At 52.7% G+C, this 17939-nt stretch overlaps 1 protein-coding gene across 3 annotated transcripts in view; it reads right to left on the bottom strand.

Annotated features, from left to right (window-relative positions):
* PAX7 (paired box 7) overlaps window positions 1–17939 on the bottom strand; it is a 140705-nt gene that overhangs the window by 16064 nt on the left and 106702 nt on the right. The gene's annotated exons all lie outside the window — the stretch shown is intronic.

Here is a 17939-nt window from a genome sequence, read left to right as displayed (position 1 = left end):
TTGGGACACCAAACTCTGCTCTGGGACACTGAAATCTGCCTTGGGACACCAAATTCTGCTCCAAAACATGAGCCATTGTCCCTGGCTTGGGACACCAAACCCTGCTCTGGGACACCAAAACTTGCTGTGTGACACGAGGCTCTGCCTTAGTACACCAGACTCTACTTTGGGACACCAAAATCAGCCTTGGGACACCAAACACTTCTCCAAAACATGAGCCATTTTCCCTGGCTTTGGGACACCAAACTGTGCTCACAAACATGAGACACAGTCCCTGACTTGGGACTCCAAAGTTTGATTTGGGACACCAAACTCTGCTCCAAAACATGAGCCATTGTCCCTGGCTGGGGATACCAAAATCTTCTTTGCGACACCAAACTCTGCTCTGGGACACCAAAACTTGCTGTGGGACATCAGGCTCTGCCTTGGGGCACCAGACTCTACTTTGGGACACCAAAATCAGCCTTGGGACACCAAAATCTTCTCTGGGACACCAAACTCTGCTTCAAATTACGAGCCATTGTCCCTGGCTTTGGGACACCAAAATCTGCATACAAACATGAGCCACAGTCCCTGACTTGGGACTCCAAACTCTCATTTGGGACACCAAACTCTGCTCTGAGACACAAAACTCTACTCCAAAACACCAGCCATTGTTCCCATCCTTGGGACACCAAACTGCTCCAAAACACAAGCCATGGTCCCTGGCTTTGGGACACCAAACTCTGCTCTGGGACATCAAACTCTGCCCTGGGACACCAAAATCTGCTCTGAAACACAAAACTCTGCTCAAAAACATGATCCATGGTCCTTTACTTGGAACACCGGACTCAGCTTTGGGACACAAAACTCTGCTCCTAAACATGAGCCATGGTCCTTGGCTTTGGGACACCAGACTCTGCTTTGGGACATAAAACTCTCTTCTGGGACACCAAAATCTGCCGTGGGACACCAAATTCCGCTCTGGGACAATAAAATCTGCTCTGAAACACGAACCATTGTCCCTGGCTTTGGGAGGCCAATCTCTGCTCTGAGACACCAAACTCTGCTCTGGAACACCAAACTCTACTCCAAAACATGAGCCATGGTCCTTGACTTGGGACACTGAACTTCACCTGGAAACACAAGCTATTGGTCCCTGGCTCTGGGACAGCAATCTCAGCTCTGGGACAGCAATCTCTGCTCTGGGACACCAAACTCTCCTCCAAAACACAAGCCATGGTCCCTGGGTTGGGGCACCAAACTCAGCTTTGGGACACCAAACTCAGCTCTGGAACACCAAAGTGCTATTCCCCAGGGAAAAGCAGGAAGAAAAGGCTTGGCCGGGCTGGGTCACCAGGGAGGAAACACAAAGGGGTTTTGTGGCCTGGGGGCTGGGGGAGGCCAGAGGGGTCCCAGGTCATGGGCATTGATTTCACCGACCGGGAAACACCGGGAGAGGCTTGAGCCAAGGGGAGAACGAGCCCCTCCACACCCCCAACTCCTACAGGGTTCTGATTTCCAGGGGCAGGTCCCCTTGGGGAAGGAGCAGTTTGTGCTTTACACCCATCAGCACCGAGCATTTTCCCTGATTTCATGGGGATTCTGAGACATTTGATAGAGAAAACCCAGGATGGAGCCTGGGCTGCCCCGATGTGCTGCTCAGCATGATAATATAGGAATAAAATATTTCTAAAATCTTTGTATATTCAGGGGAGTTAGAAAGAAAGTTAGGCCCTGGGAAATGTTAGGCCTTGTGTTGGCTGGATCATGTGAAACTGCACCTGTGTAATCAGTATGTAATAAATGATATAATTGTTAGATGTGATGATTGATTAGTAATTAGAGATAATTATTGTTTAATTGTAAAAAGAATCATGAGAAATTATACTCAAGGGTTTGAGGGGCATCACAAGAAACCCATGCTTGGGTGGAATCAATGTCTACAATAGAACAATGTAAGTTTAATAATTATATGTAAGTTATATAAGGATAGAATATAAAACATGTTCATCCCAAACCATCAGATTTGGGTCTGTACCCCTGACACTCAGAGCTCTTCAATAAAAGCATTTGCATATTATCATTCAATAATTATGTGTTCCTGAATGCTAGCGAGCAAACAGAGCTGCCCCAGCCTCCTGATTTTGAGTCACCACGAGCAAACTCCATCCTGGTGCTGCTTCCACCCTCCCCTTTGTGTTTAACCTCACATTTCTCTGTGAGTATTTCGGAAGGGAGAAATTTTCTGCGTGGGAAAATCCCCCTGGTGGAATGGGAAGTGTCTCTGGGACACCTCACCCCGAGTATCCAGGGCATGAACCTGAATCCTTGCTGGTGGAATTTTGGGACAAAGTCACCTGGGAGAGAAAGGAGGAAGGTAGGACCATGGAAAACTGGAATTCCCAAGTGCTTCCAGACCAATGGAAGGACTCGGGGTAGATTCGGGGTTGGGAATGGGTCGGGCTTGTGGCTTTTGTTCTGCATTTTTGGGTAAGCTCAGACCTGCTGGGAGAAGCAGGAGCTCTGGGGGCTTGGTGAGGCATACAAAACGCCAAGAAAGGAACAAACACACCCAAGGTTCCCCATAAAACAGCCCCAAACCTGCAGCACCTCAGCAAATTCCAGCTGCTTTAGGAACTTCTCTTATTCCTCTGACAAAGCCAGACCCAAACAAATCCACAACAAGGTCTCCTCTTCACCTCCTCCCTTGTCCCTCCTGTCCCTCACTCTATTCCCATTCCCAATTTCGGCGGTGCAACCTCCGGGCCCTCTGATGGAGCTTCCAAAGGAGATTTCCTGGGATGCTCTGGGCCCGGGGAGTGCGGGGGAGCCTCTGCCAGCGCCAAAGGAGCTGCAGCACAAAGAATCCCCTGCAGGGCTCCCGGCCCCGGGCGAGGCTGCTCCGTGTGCTGATAGTGCTGTGGGCTGAATGATACCCTCGTGGGCTGATATCTCGGTGAGCTGATAGTTCTGTGTGCTGATAGTCCCGTGGGCTGAATGATAGCCCTGTGGGCTGATAGTTCCGTGTGGTGATATCCCTGTGGGATCATTGATAGCCCCGTGTGCTCACTGATAGCCCCGTGTGCTGAATGATAGCCCCGTGTGCTCATTGATAGCCCCGTGTGCTCATTGATAGTCCCGTGGGCTCATTGATAGTCCCAGCCCTGCCTCAGCTCTGTTCCAGGCTCACCACGCTGATAGTGATGCCTGAGGATTTGAGTTTTTATATTTTCATGTATTTGTAACCCTGCAGTTCTTTAGTGTGTAACTCCAAACCCCACACGCAGTGCCAGCTGCTGTTCTCCCGGTTGGGGCAGACACAGCAATTCCTCTCCATTTTCAAGGACACCTCACTGCCTCAGGATTTCATATATTCATTTAATATATTTTTTATTATTTGTAATATTTTCAGTTTGTAATTTGTACTATAACCCTGCAGTTCTTTAGTGTGTGACTCCAAACCCCACACGCAGTGCCAGCTGCTGTTCTCCCGTTTGGGGCACACACAGCAATTCCTCTCCAGGCCTGGCACTCAAGGACACCTCACTGCCTCAGGCCCCCAGAGATTCAACAAAAGGGAGCTGAGGGGAGCAAACTTGGGGTGAATGAGTTCATAGCTGAAGCTGGAATTGAAGGATTCACCCCCAATATGCAAATGGACGAAAGTTATAAAAGTGTGAAAACCCGTGACCTCACAAAACTCACAAAACCCATGACCCACGGTCCCTTTTTGGGTGCCACCCCTGGGGGGATTTTTCTGCCTGAGATGTACCTGAGGGCCCTTCAGTAAATACAAATGCTTTTTATCCCTTTAATTTTATTCCCTTAATTTTATTCCCTTAATTTTATTCCCTTAGTTCTATTCCCTTCATTTTGTCTGGCTCTGTTCTTAGGCAGCCCCAAAAGGCACCAATAGCCCCAAAAGGCACCAATAGCCCCAAAAGGCACGGATAGCCCAGCCCTGCCCGGGGCTCCTCCGTGCCTGCCCCGCTCTGTCTCTGATCTATCGAGGGCTGTAATGAGTTAATCCCGGTTTAAGCGCGGTGTAAGAGACCTGGCTCGGCCGGGGATGTCACGGCGGTGAAACGGCGCTGCTGGGCCCGGCAAGTGCAGCAGGACCGAGCACTAAACAGCCCGAGAAAAGGGAAAATCAGCGATGCTGAGCTCCCTGCCCGCTCCCTTTCCCCATTCCCGGCGGGTTTTAGGGGAGGGTTTTTAGGCCGGCAAGGGGGGTTATTCACAGGCACGAACGGGACGGGGCTGCTGCTGAAAGCGCTTTGAGCTGTTTTATTTTTCAACATCAGTCTCATTACGTGATTATGAGAATGGGAAGATGCCAGCAGCTCACGTCCCAAGAACTTAATGTTACAACTCACTTTATAACTTCTTCACCAATCACACAAAGCAAAAGCACATTGACAGTAGTTCTATCCAACCACTATAAGCACAGGCATCTTTGGTTAAAACAATGCTTGCTTATTTAGAATACAAAACCTGCTTGTAAGCCTTAAAACACAACGCACAGAGCTCCATTACTAAGCTTTAACCTTCCTAATATCTTGCTAGATAAACTTTCTGTAGCTTAGAGAGTTATTCTAGACAAGCATTAACACACAGACCATTGTTCTATTTGCCCTTGCTTTTCTACAGTTTAAATAATTTTTCTGCTGACCAATCTCATGGCTGCTGCTTAGCTCTAATCACAGTTCTGCTGTGTCTGAAGCCTGCATCTTGCAGTTTTCCCAAAACCCTCTAATTTTGTAGATTCCCACAGATTTCTCTTCCCAGCCCGCCCCAAAGCCTGTGCAGGATCCCGGGAGATCCTGACTGAGCATCGGCTCCGGGTGGATTTTCTGGGGCTGCCAAGGGAGGAGGATTTTTAAACTCAGGGCCCCTTTTTCCTTCACTCAAAGGAAAATCCCAGCTCCCGAACGCAAGGAAATGCCTTTCCCAGCCTCCCGAGCCCTCTCTGCTCCTGGGCTTTCAGGAGCCGCTGAAACACCACCAAACATGAGCCTCCAAAGCCTCCCAGAAAAGCGAGAATCGGGGATGGAGGAGCTGCATCCACCGCGGGATCGTTAAAAGGGATCGTTAAAATCCCTTCCAAAAATCCTGCAGGCACAAGCCCTGAGGAACACCCAGAATTTGTGGGGTTTTCTCCTTCCAAGAGCACCCCTGACACAACCCGTCACCTGCTCTTAAATTCTCCCTGAAGGATCCCAAATCCCCTCTGGGCTGCTGAAGGATCCCAAATCCTCTCTCAGCTGCCAAAGGATCCCAAATCCCCTCTCAGCTGCCAAAGCATCCCAAATCGGCTGCCGAAGGATCCCAAATCCCCTCTGGGCTGAAAAAGGATGTCAAATCCCCTCTCAGCTGCCAAAGGATCCCAAATCCCATCCCAGCTACTGAGGGATCCCAAATCCCCTCTGGGCTGCGGAAGGATCCCAAATCCCCTCTCAGATGCCAAAGGATCCCCAATCCCCTCCTGGCTGCCGAAGGATCCCAAATCCATGCAGCAGGGAAGGAATTGGGATCGGCACTGAAATCCAGGCTGAAGGAGCGCCGATATTTGAGCTCCACACCTTTCCTGCCCCCTTTTCCCTTCCCTCCAGGAAGGGCCATTCCCTGAATGCTGCAGGGAAAAGGAGCCCTTTGTGTGCCCCGTTTGTCACCGTCCCGTCGTGCCGGGTCCCGCCAGCCCCGATTCCATCCCGAGCGAGCCCCAGGGAATCTCTGGGCAGGACCGGCACGGCCCGAAGCGATTTCTGAAATCCCTGAGCTCATTCCTGCCCCCCAGATGGGAGAAACCCGCAGCACTGGCTGCCCTCACCCCAAATTCCACCTGGCCCTAATCCCAAACTCCGGGCTCCGAACATCCCCGGATCGAGATGGGATGGGGATAGAGAGGGATGGGATCGGGATCCCATCGGGAATCGCCGATTTTGGGAATAAAACCCGGCAGGGTTGATTAGAAACGGCGCAGGCACACAAAGAGCAGAGCAGAATCTCCCCCCGCAGCGCTGGGAAAGGCCCGGGGGTTTGGGTTTGGATTCTGCCCCTCCCCGGCTCCTCCAGCGCCCCCAAACCGCTCGGGTGGGGTTTTCCTGCCCAGCTCCAGGTGATGATTTCAGCAGGGAATGAGATTAATCCTTCCCCGGGTGTCTCGGCTCTGCCGTGCCTGGGCTGGCCGCAAACCCCGAACAATTCCCGGTGTTTGTTTATTTGTGTGCTCATCACAAACGGGGAAGCCTCGGAACAGCGAGGGAGAAAAGCAGAAGCTCCCGGGTTAACGCCTCACTCGCCCCCCTTTGAGGGCACAATTTGAATTTTTGGGCACCTCTGAAGGTGTTACGAATTAAAATATCTTTTAGAATGACAAAGCAAAGCCACCACGGAGCGATCTGTATCATCAGAGCAACAAAACGCCTCTTTTTAAGCCCTTTTTTTGTTGATTTTTTTGGTTCTTTTTTTGGTGGGTTGATTTTTGTTTGGTTGGTTTTTTGTTTTTGTTTTCCTCACGGACGCCATCGATGGCCTGGAACCAGGAGATGTTTTTGAGGGGAAGAAGATGCTCTGATGGAAAGCGGGCAGAGCTGAGCCTGTGCCAGGGCTCTGCCTCACTGAAATCCAACCTTTTCCAAGGAAAGCAGCCCCGCATCCACCGCGCGAGCATCCCTCGCCCTCCCGCACCAACGCGACAACTTCATTCCTTAACCCCACAACTCCCGGCCGAGCCACGAGGTTTTTATGACAATATCTCGGTCCAAAACGTGCAAAAAGCGGCAAATCCTCGCTCTGTGCCCGTCCTGGCTGCGGTGCCAGGGGCGGGAGCGCGGCTGCCGCTCGAGCGGAGTTTTGGAGCATCTCCTGCCGCAGAAGTTTAAAAAGCACACAAGGCTCTGCTGATGCCGAGATAACGGCTGGAAAAGGGATTAGAGATACTTAGCGGAGGAGAGGGAAGACTCAGGAAGGGCTGATCATTTCCAAGATATGACTATTTAAAGATAATGATTGCATAAATTTAATTAATGCATTTTCATGCCGCAAATGGCCGTTTTGTAATTAATGTATCTGGCCTCGCTAAGCATGGGAGATCACATCTCCCGCCCCCTCCCCTCGCGAGCCCCCCTCCGCCTCCCGTTTAATGAAAGACAGAGAGCAGATGACAGAAACAATTTGTCAGCCCGCGCGGGTGTCAGATGCCTAATTGGTTGCGCTGAGTTAGTGGGAAGTGAAGGGGGAGAGGGTCGGGGCTGGGGGGGCTCCTTTCCCTCTTTATCCCCAGCTCCGGGCCGGGTGTCCGCGCCGGGGGCGGGGGGAGCGAGGGGCGAGAGTGTTTCGTGTTAATTGATGGCGATTAGGACGCAGATTGGCTGTGGCAGGCGCTGGGCAGTGACAAGCGGGGGACACAGCGCACAGCTGGCACATGTCACCGCTGCCGGCAGCAGGGACAGCGCCCGCGCTCCCGGCCCGCCCGCTCGCTGCCGTCTCGATCCCATCCCGCTTTCATCGCCATTCTATCCCAACCGATCCCTCTCTATCTCCATCCCATCCCGATCCTATCTCGATTCCATCCCTCTCTATCCCCCTGCCGTCCCGCTCCCGTCCCGCTCCCATCACGATCCTATCTCGATCCCACCCCTCTTTCACAGCGATCCTATCCCAATCCCATCCCTGTCTATCTCCATCCCATCCCCATCCTATCTCGATTCCATCCCTCTCTATCCCGCTGCCGTCCCGTTCCCATCTCGATCCCATCTCGATCTGATCTCGATCCCAGCCCTCTTTCACAGCGATCCTGTCCCAATCCCATCCCTCTCCCATCCCGATCCAATCCTGCTCCTATCTCGATTCCATCCCTCTCTATCCCGCTCCCATCCCGCTCCCATCTCGATCCCGTTCCCATCCCAAACCCATCCCGATCCCATCCTGCTCCCATCCCGATCCTACCCCGCTCCCGTCTCGCTCCCATCTCGATCCCATCCCGCTTTTCATCCCGATCCCAATCCCATCCCTCTCTATCCCGATCCCATCTCGATCCCATCCCAATCCCATTCTGCTCCCACCCCGATCCCGATCCCATCCCTCTCTATCCCGCTCCCATGCCGTTTTCATCCCTATCCTATCTCGATCCTATCTCGATCCTATCCCGATCCCATCCCGCTCCCATCCCGCTTTCATCCCGATCCTATCCCAATCCCACATCTCTCTATCCCGCTCCCATCCAGCTTTCATCCTGATCCTATCTCAAGCCTATCTCGATCCCATCCCACTCCCATCCCGATCCCATCCCGCTTTCATCCCGATCCTATCCCAATCCCATCCCTCTCTATCCCGCTCCCACCCTGCTCCCATCCCGCTCCCGTCCCTCTCTATCCCGTTCCAATCCCGCTCCCAGCTCTGCTCCCACCCTCCGGCTCAGCGAGGAACCGGGACCTCTGGGCAAAAGCTGAACCCCCCAAACCAGAGCCCAGCCCGGGTTTTATCTGCCCTGAACCCTGCCAGGGACAATCTCCGTGTCCCGCCTGCTCCCGTCCCTGCCTCGCTGCGAGCCGGTTTTAAACTTGATATTAGGGCAGGGCGGAGTTAATGCACGGACCAGCTGCTGCCAGGGCTTTTGCACAAGGTTTGGGACTGCGGGGAAAAGCCGAACCCCAAAAATCAGAGCCCAGCTCGGGTTTTACCTGCCCTGAACCCTGCCAGCCTTTACACCTGAGAGATCCTGGAGAAAAATCTCCTTGTCCCGCCTGCTCCCTCACTAGGAGCCGGTTTTAAAGCCGAGATTAAGGCAGAGCGGAGTTAATGTATGGACCAGCTGCTGCCGGGGCTTTGCGGGTGCCCGCGGGTCAGCGGCAGTAAAGCCTCGCCTGATTAATTCTGCCCTGGTCATTATGTGGAGGAGAAAAACCTCCTGTCCGCACAAAAACCGGGAATCTGGAGCTTCCGAGGGGGAGAGATCCTGCATCCCGGCAGGACACAGCGCACACGGCCCAAAGTCCTGCCAGGAGAAGGGATCGGCCTCGTTTCTGGAATGTTCTGCCGTTTTCTGGGGCTCTGAGCTGGTCACAGCGCTCAGCAGCAGCGGCAGGAACGGCAGGGCTCAACTCGGCCCTGCCCACAGGAAAAACAGCCCAAAAAGGCCAAAACTCGAGCCCAAAAAAGGCCAAAATTCGAGCCCAAGAAAATATAAAACTCGAGCCCAAGTAAGGGTAAAACTTGAGCCCAAGGAAGGTCAAGACTCGAGCCCGAAAATGGTTAAAACTCAAGCCCAATAAAAGCTAAAGCTTGAGTCAAAAAAACCTTAAAACCTGAGCCCAAGAAAGGCCAAAACTCGAGTGCAGGAAAGGCCAAAACTTGAGCCCTAAAAAGCTAAAACTCGAGCAAAAGAAAGATCAAAACTCGAGCCCAAAAGAGGCCAAAACTGAAACCCAGGAAGGCCAAAACTCAAACCTAGGAAGGCCAAAACTTGAGCCAAATAAAAGATAAAACTAGAGCCCAAAAAAAGGCTACAACTTGAGCCCAAAGAAGGCCAAGACTTGAACCCAAGAAAGGCTAAAACACAAGTCAAATAAAAGCTAAAACTCAAGTCAAAAGAACCATAAAACTTGAGCCCAAGAAAGGTAAAAACTTGTGCTCAATAAAAGCTAAAACTTGAGCCCAAGAAAGGCCAAAATTCGAGCACAGGAAAGACCAAAACTCGAGCCCAAAAAAGGCCAAAACTCAAACCCAAGAAGGCCAAAACTCGAACCCAATAAAAGATAAAACTCGAGCCCAAGAAAGGCTAAAACTCAAGCCCAATGAAAACTAAAGCTTGAGTCAAAAGAACCATAAAACTTGAGCCCAATAAAAGCTAAAACCTGAGACCAAAGAAAGGCCAAAACTCGAGTGCAGGAAAGGCCAAAACCTGAGCCCTAAAAGCTAAAACTTGAGCACAGGAAAGACCAAAACTCGAGCCCAAGGAAGGCCAAAACTCAAACCCAGGAAGGCCAAAACTCAAACCCAAGAAGGCCAAAGTCGAGCCCAATAAAAGATAAAACTCTTGCCCAAGAAAGGCAAAATCTTGAGCCCAAGAAAGGCCAAAACTCTAGTGCAGGAAAGGCCAAAACCTGAACCTTTAAAAACTAAAACTCAAGCACAGGAAAAGCCAAAACTCGAGCCCAAAAATGTAAACCTCAAGCCCGAAAAAGGCCAAACCTCAAGCCTAGAAAGGGTAGAACTTGAGCCCAAGGAAGGCTAAAACTCGGGGGTTTATTGGGGAGCAGGAATTTGAGTATCCCAAATGCTGGCAGGCTCGTTCCAGCCAGCCTTGGGATAAGCCAAGCCTAGCAAAGACAGCTTCAGACTGGGGTGGGGTGGTTTGGGGTCTCCCTCAGCCCACCCCTGGGAGGTGTAAGGGAGGCTGATAAGGTTTGATGAGGTTTGATAAGGTTTTATCATCTTTGTTTCAGTGCCACGCACAGGAATGGGGTGGGGAGGAGGAGCTGAGAACAGAAAGTGTGGGATTTCCACGCTGGGCCCCGATTTAAACCCACACAAAAAGAGAAGCTCTGGCTTTAAATCCCAGCTGCTCCTGGAAAAGGTTGACAAAGGGTCAGCAGGTGAGGGATGAACGCTGCGGGAAGGATAAACAGAATTTTCTTCCAGAGGGAAAAAGCCTTTCCATCGGCATCCATGGAGCGAGGGATTCATGCACGCACAAACAGCGAGGCAGAGGCCAAAATGAGGAAAAACGCCACGATTTGGGGCAAAGCACGGGGAAATGAACGATTTTGCCACTGTTTGTTTGTGTCACCTGCACACAAAGAGAAGCAAACACCCCCAAAATCCCAAATATTCCACATCTGGGCCCTGCCCTTCTCCTCTCAGGCCCCGCTCTGGCTGTGCCCTTCCCCAGGAAGCAAATCCAGGAGAAAAGAGGGAGAAAGCCACAAATTCCTGAACCTCTCCCTGCAAAGTCGAGTCTGGTCCCACCCTGGGAATGACAAAAAGAGGGGCTGGAAGTGCTGTGGGTAAAACAGAGGGATTGTTAAAATCCCTTCCAAAAATCCTGCAGGGACAAGCCCTGAGGAACACCCAGAATTTGTGGGGTTTTCTCCTTCCAAGAGCAGCCCTGATGCACCCTGGCCTGGTCACCCGCTCCTGAATTCTCCCTGAAGGATCCCAAATCCCCTCTGGGCTTCCAAAGGATCCCAAATCCCCTCTGGGCTTCCAAAGGATCCCAAATCCTCTCCTGGCTTCCAAAGGATCCCAAATCCTCTCTTGTCTTCCAAAGGATCCCAAATCCTCTCCTGTCTTCCAAAGGATCCCAAATCTTCTCCTGTCTTCCAAAGGATCCCAAATCCTCTCCTGGCTTCCAAAGGATCCCAAATCCTCTCCTGTCTTCCAAAGGATCCCAAATCTTCTCCTGTCTTCCAAAGGATCCCAAATCCTCTCTTGGCTTCCAAAGGATCCCAAATCCTCTCCTGGCTTCCAAAGGATCCCAAATCCTCTCCTGTCTTCCAAAGGATCCCAAATCCTCTCTTGGCTTCCAAAGGATCCCAAATCCCCTCCGGGCTGGGCTGGGCTGTGCCTGTCATTTCCCCACCGCCCCGCGGCAAACCAGCCCCGATGCTCAACCGGGATTTATTAAATGACATCAACAACTGCCTCATTAAATCAGGGCTCCGAAGTCTTAATTTAAAGTGTCACCACCAATCAGGTGGTTGGGGCAGGCAGAGAAGGGGAAAAACCGGGCTCAAAAAGTCAAAACCAGAGCCCAGTTTTGGGGCGGGAGGTGATTTTTGTGCTGCTCAGGCCAGAAGTTGGGAAAATCCTTGGATTTTTGTGGACCAGAGGTTGGGAAAATCTTTGGATCTTTGTGATTTTTGTGGGCCAGAGGTTGGGAAAATCTTTGGATTATTGTGATTTTTGTGGGCCAGAGGTTGGGAAAATCTTTGGATTTTTGTGAGCCAGAGGTTGGGATAATCTATGGATTTTTGTGGGCCAGAGGTTGAGAAAAATATTTGGATTTTTGTGGGCCAGAGGTTGGGAAAATCTTTGGATTTTTGTGATTTTTGTGGGCCAGAGGTTGGGAAAATCTTTGGATTTTTTGATTTTTGTGAGCCAGAGAGTGGGAAAATCTTTGGATTTTTGTGATTTTTGTGAGCCAGAGGTTGGGAAAATCTTTGGATTTTTGTGGGCCAGAGGTTGGGAAAATCTTTGGATTTTTGTGATTTTAGAGGTTGGGAAAATCTTTGTTGTGCGCTTGCTTTCGCAGGGTCCCCGCCGTGAACGCTCGAGCACCTTTGGGGTGTTTGAGATGCAGCGAAGGTTGAGGCCGAGATTGCCTCGCAATTGAAAACGCGGCCAGCGGTAAATTCGGTTTGTTCGCACCGGGAACGCTTCGGCAGCCGGGCAGGGGCGGGAGCCGCTCCCCGAGCCCCGGCCAAAATTAAATTTCAAAGTTTAATGAGTTGCGAAGGGCGCGGGATTAAAGCAGCGCGGTGCCCGCAGCGGAGCGGGGCCGCGAGGAGGGAGCGGGAGAGGAGAGGCAGCGGAAAAATCCCACCCAGCCCCGAAACGTCAGGGAACAGAGCGAGTGAAAAATGTCAGGGCAAATTGCTCTTGACAGTGTTAATATCTGCACCTCATAGCAATAATTACATGTAAATAAATAGTGAAATAGCTCTCAGCTGGAGGCGCGCAGATGCCACTCACAGCCAGCTGGGGACCTTTCGCTCCTCCGCGTCCCCCCTCTCTCCCTCCTTCCCTCCTTGCCTCCCTCCCTCTCCGCTTTCAGCCGTGCCAGAGCCGCCACAGCGAGCGCTGCCGGCCGCAGCTCGGAGCTCAGCCCGCTCCCAGCGCTCCTTCGCTCCCCAAATCCCGGGAAAACGGCGCCGCTCCGGCCCCTGGGATCGGCGGGGAAAAGCGGCTTTGAACTCACGGGAGTGGCGTGGGGGAAACGCGGGGATGGGGTGGGGATGGGAATGGGATGGGGATGGGGTGGGGATGGGGATGGGAATGGAAGGAATGGGGATGGGGATGGGATGGGAATGGGGATGGGAATGGGATGGGGATGGGATGGGATGGGGATGGGGTGGGGATGGGGATGGGAATGGAAGGAATGGGGATGGGGATGGGATGGGAATGGGGATGGGAATGGGATGGGGATGGGATGGGATGGGATGGGATGGGATGGGATGGGGATGGAAGGAATGGGGATGGGGATGGAAGGAATGGGGATGGGGATGGGATGGGATGGGAATGGGGATGGGAATGGGGATGGGATGGGATGGGATGGGATGGGGATGGGGATGGGATGGGATGGGATGGGATGGGATGGGATGGGATGGGATGGGGATGGGATGGGATGGGGATGGGGATGGGGATGGGATGGGATGGGATGGGATGGGGATGGGATGGGATGGGATGGGGATGGGGATGGGATGGGGATGGGATGGGATGGGATGGGGATGGGGATGGGATGGGGATGGGATGGGATGGGATGGGATGGGATGGGATGGGATGGGGATGGGGATGATGTGGCCATCCCTTCCCTCTCAGCAGGCCCCCGGGAGTGCCAGGGGGGCCAGAGACATGCCAGCACTGGGATTGCCCTGCTCTGATCACAGCCTGGCTCTGGCTGTGAAGGACGCCGGGGAACGTGTGGCGTACTGGTCCAGCAGGACCAGCAGGACCAGTAGGACCAGCAGGGTCAGCAGGAAGAGGCTTCACTTCCCCGAGAGATCCATCCTGGGGCATCCCCAAGGATTAACTGCCCATCCTTGTGCACCCCAAAATCACCCCCACACCCCCCCTCTGCCAAGGCGTCGCTGCAGAACCGCCCGGCCAGGAGGGGACAGAGCCACAGCCCCGTCACCACCAGGGACAGCCGGCCCCGTTCCAGCCCCTTGGCAGGCTAGAAACACCAGGAATGACCAGGGAAGGGGATTTAGGGTGGCTGCTCATGGTCCCCGCCAGGAGGAGCCCGGGATGGGGGAAAGGTGACACGGGGAGCAAACAGAGCAGGGCCACCACAGCCTGAGGAGTTCCTGCCAGGACAGAGATGGATGCCAGGACCACGCGTGGAATGGGAGTGGGATGAGAGACTGGAACAGGAGATGGGATGAGAGACTGGAAAAGTGGGATGGAACAGGAGATGGGATAAAGGCTTGGAAGAGCAGGATGGAGCAGGAGATGGGATAAGAGCAGGATGGAACAGGAGATGGGATAAGAGGTTGAACAGCAGATGGGATAAGAGGTTGGAAGAGCAAGATGGAACAGGAGATGGGATAAGATCTTGGAGGGACAGGATGGAAGAGGAGATGGGATAAGAGATTGGAAAAGTGGAATGGAATGGAATGGAATGGAATGGAATGGAATGGAATGGAATGGGAGATGGAATAAAGATTTGGAAGAATGGAATGGAACAGGAGATGGGATAAGAGATTGGAAAAGTGAGATGGGATAAGAGGTTGAAAGAGGAGATGGGACAAAGGCTTCAAAGAGGAGATGAGATAACAGCTCGGAAGAGCAGGATGGAGCAGGAGAAGAGACTGGAAAAGTGGGATGGAATGGGAGATGAGATTAGAGCTTGGAGGAGTGGGATGGAATAAGAGAAGGGATGAGAGATTGGAAGAGTAGGATGGAATGGGAGATGGAATAAAGGCTTGGAACAATGGAATGGAACAGGAGATGGGATAAGAGGCTGGAACAGGAGATTGGATAAAGACTTGGAAAAATAGGATGGAACAGGAGATGGGATAAGGGCTTGGAAGAACAGGATGGAAGAGGAGATGAGACAAGATCTTGGAAGAATGGAATGGAACAGGAAATGGGATAACTGGTTGGAAGAACAGGATGGAACAGGAGATGGGATTAGAGATTGGAAAAATGGGATGGAGCAGGAGATGGAATAAGAGCTTGGAAGAGGAGATGGGATGAGAGATTCGAAGAGTAGGATGGAATCAGAGATGGAATAAAGGCTTGGAAGAACAGGATGGAATAGGAGATGGGAAAAGAGGTCAGAACAGGAGATGGGATAAGAGCTTGGAAGAGGAGATGGGATAAGAGCTTGAAAGGACAGGATGGAACAGGAGATGGGATAAGAACTTGGAAGAGGAGATGGGATATGGGCTTGGAAGAACAGGATGGAATAGGAAATGGGATTAGAGCCTGGAAGAGCAGCCCGGGCAGGATGAGCAGGTGAAGCTCCTTTGTTCCAGGACATCCCCTGAGCTGGACAGCGGGAGGCCAGGGCCTGGCTCCTGATCCTTGAGAGGGACGGTCCCTGTCACTGTCCCCAAGGCTCCTGGCAGCTCCAAGGGGGAAATTCCCATAATTCCCATTATTCCCATGGTTTGGCTAATACAGCCCAAGGCCTGAGTGGTGATAGAGGGAGGGAGTGCTCTGAAGGACTGAAACAAACACAGGGCTGCAGGAACATGGATCTGCAGAGCTCCTGCAGAGAAGGGGCTTGGGGCCAGCACAGGCCCTTGGCAAAGCCTCAGGGCCCCAGTCTAACATTTAAATGGGATAAAATCCCTGAGCCCCCATTCCTGGCCTGGGAATCAGCACCTTCCTCCTGTGGCACCGTGAGGAGAAACATCCCAGGGGAGGAGATCCTGGGATGGGACAGGGAAAGGTTTGAGGAAAGGCAAGATTTCATTCCAGCCCCATTCTGCTCCTTTTGGACAAAATCTCCCTCTACACCCTCCTCAATCCCAGCCCTACAGCCCAGCTCTGACTGGGAATTGTGGGATTCTTATTGGGAATTGTGGGGCTCTGACTGGGAATTGTGAGATTTAGACAGGGAATTGTGGGGTTCCAACTGGGAATTGTGAGGTTCTGAAGGGGAATTGTGGGGGTCTGACTGGGAATTGTGAGATTTAGACAGGGAATTGTGGGGTTCTGACTGGGAGTTTTGGGGTTCTGACTGGGAATTGTGGGGTTCTGCTGACACCTCTCAGAGGGGTTATTCCTGAATACATCCAGCTTTTAGTCCCAAATAAATCCAAAGATGTTCTCCACCAGCAAACCCCTGCCCAGCAGCCAAACCTCAAACCCAAGACCTCAAACCCTGAGAGGAGGGAGAGGCTCCTACACAGCACATCCCAAACCCAAAAAGAAGGAGAGGCTCCTGTTCTACCACATCCCAAACCCTGATAGGAAGGAGAAGCTCCTGCACACCTCATCCCAAACACCCAAAAAAGGAGAGGCTACTGGAGCACATCCCAAACTGAGAGCAGGGAAAGCTCCTGCACCCCACATCTCAAACCCCAACAGGACGAAGAGGCTCTTGCTGTGCCAGAAACCCAAACCCCAAAAGAGCAGGGAGAGGCTCCTGTACACCACAAACCCAAACCCTGAGAGCAGGGAGAAGCTCCTGCACACCTCATCCCAAACTGAGAGCAAGCAGAGTCTCCTGCACCTCATCCCAAACCCCAAAACCCTGAGAAGAGGGAGAGGCTCCTGCTGCACCTTATCCCAAACTGAGAGCAAGCAGAGGCTCCTCCACAGCACATCCCAAACCCCAAAAGAGGGAGAGGCTCCTGCACCTCATCCCAAACCCTGAGAGGAGGGAGAAGGTCCTGCACACCTCATCCCAAACCCCAACAGGAGAAAGAGGCTCCTCCACACCTCATCTCAAATCCCAACAGGAGGGAGAGGCTCCTGCACAGCACATCCTAAACCCCAGAAGAGGGAGAGGCTCCTGCTGTACCACAAACCCAAACCCCAAAAGAGGAGGGAGAGGCTCCTGCACAGCACATCCTAAACCCCAAAAGAGGGAGGGGTTCCTACACACCTCATCCCAAACTGAGAGCAGAGAGAGGCTTCTGCTGCACCTCATCCCAAACCCCAAAAGAGGAGGGAGAGGGTCCTCCACATCTCATCCCAAACCCCAAAAGAAGGAAAGGCTCCTACACAGCACATACCAAACCCCAAGAGAAGGCAGAAGCTCCTGCACCTCATCCCAGACACCAAAGGAGGAGAGAGAAGCTCCTGCTGCACCTCATCCCAAACCCCAAAAGAGGGAGAGGCTCCTGCTGTACCAAAATCCCAAACCCCAGCAGGAGAGAGAGGCTCCTTCACAGCACATCCCAAACTCTGAGAGCAGGAAGACGCTCCTGCTGCACCACATCCCAGACTCTGAGAGGAGAGAAAGGCTCCTGCACCCCACATCCCAAACCCCAACAGGAGGGAGACACTCCTGCTGCACCTCATCCCAAACGCCAAAAGAGGGAGAGGCTCCTGCACAGCCCAAACCCAAACCCTGAGAGGAGGGAGAGGCTTGAGCACTCCACATCCCAAACCCCAACAAGAGGGAGAGGCTCCTCCACCCTCATCCAAAACCCCAAAAGAAGGAAAGGCTCCTACACAGCACATCCCAAACCCCAAGAGAAGGCAGAAGCTCCTGCACCTCATCCCAAACACCAAAGGAGGAGAGAGAAGCTCCTGCTGCACCTCATCCCAAACTGAGAGGGGGAGAGGTTCCTGCACACCACAAACGCAAACCTCAACAGGAAGAAGAAGCTCCTGCACCTCATCCCAAACTGAGAGCATGGAGAGGCTCCTGCACCTCATCCCAAACCCCAAAAGAGGAAGAAGCTCCTGCACACAACAAACCCAAACCCTGAGAGCAGGAAGAAGCTCAGGCACCCCACATCCCAAACTGAGAGCAAGTAGAGGCTCCTGCTGCACCTCATCCCAAACCCCAAAAGAGGGAGAGGCTCCTGCACCCCACATCCCACATCCCAAACTCTGCCAGGAGAGAGAAGCTCCTGCTGTACCACAAACGCAAACCCCAAAAGAGGGAGAGGCTCCTGCACAGCACAAACCCAAACCCTGAGAGCAGGGAGAGGCTCCTACACCCCGCATCCCAAACCCCAAAAAAAGAAGAGGCTCCTGCTGCACCTCATCCCAAACCCCAAAAGAAGGAGAAGCTCCTGCACAGCACATCCCAAACCCTACAAGGAGGG

This window comes from Ammospiza nelsoni, chromosome 22, assembly GCF_027579445.1.
Source record: "Ammospiza nelsoni isolate bAmmNel1 chromosome 22, bAmmNel1.pri, whole genome shotgun sequence".
NCBI lineage: Eukaryota > Metazoa > Chordata > Aves > Passeriformes > Passerellidae > Ammospiza > Ammospiza nelsoni.
Note: the sequence above shows the minus strand (reverse complement) of the source record. Positions and strands in the feature narration are given on the sequence as shown.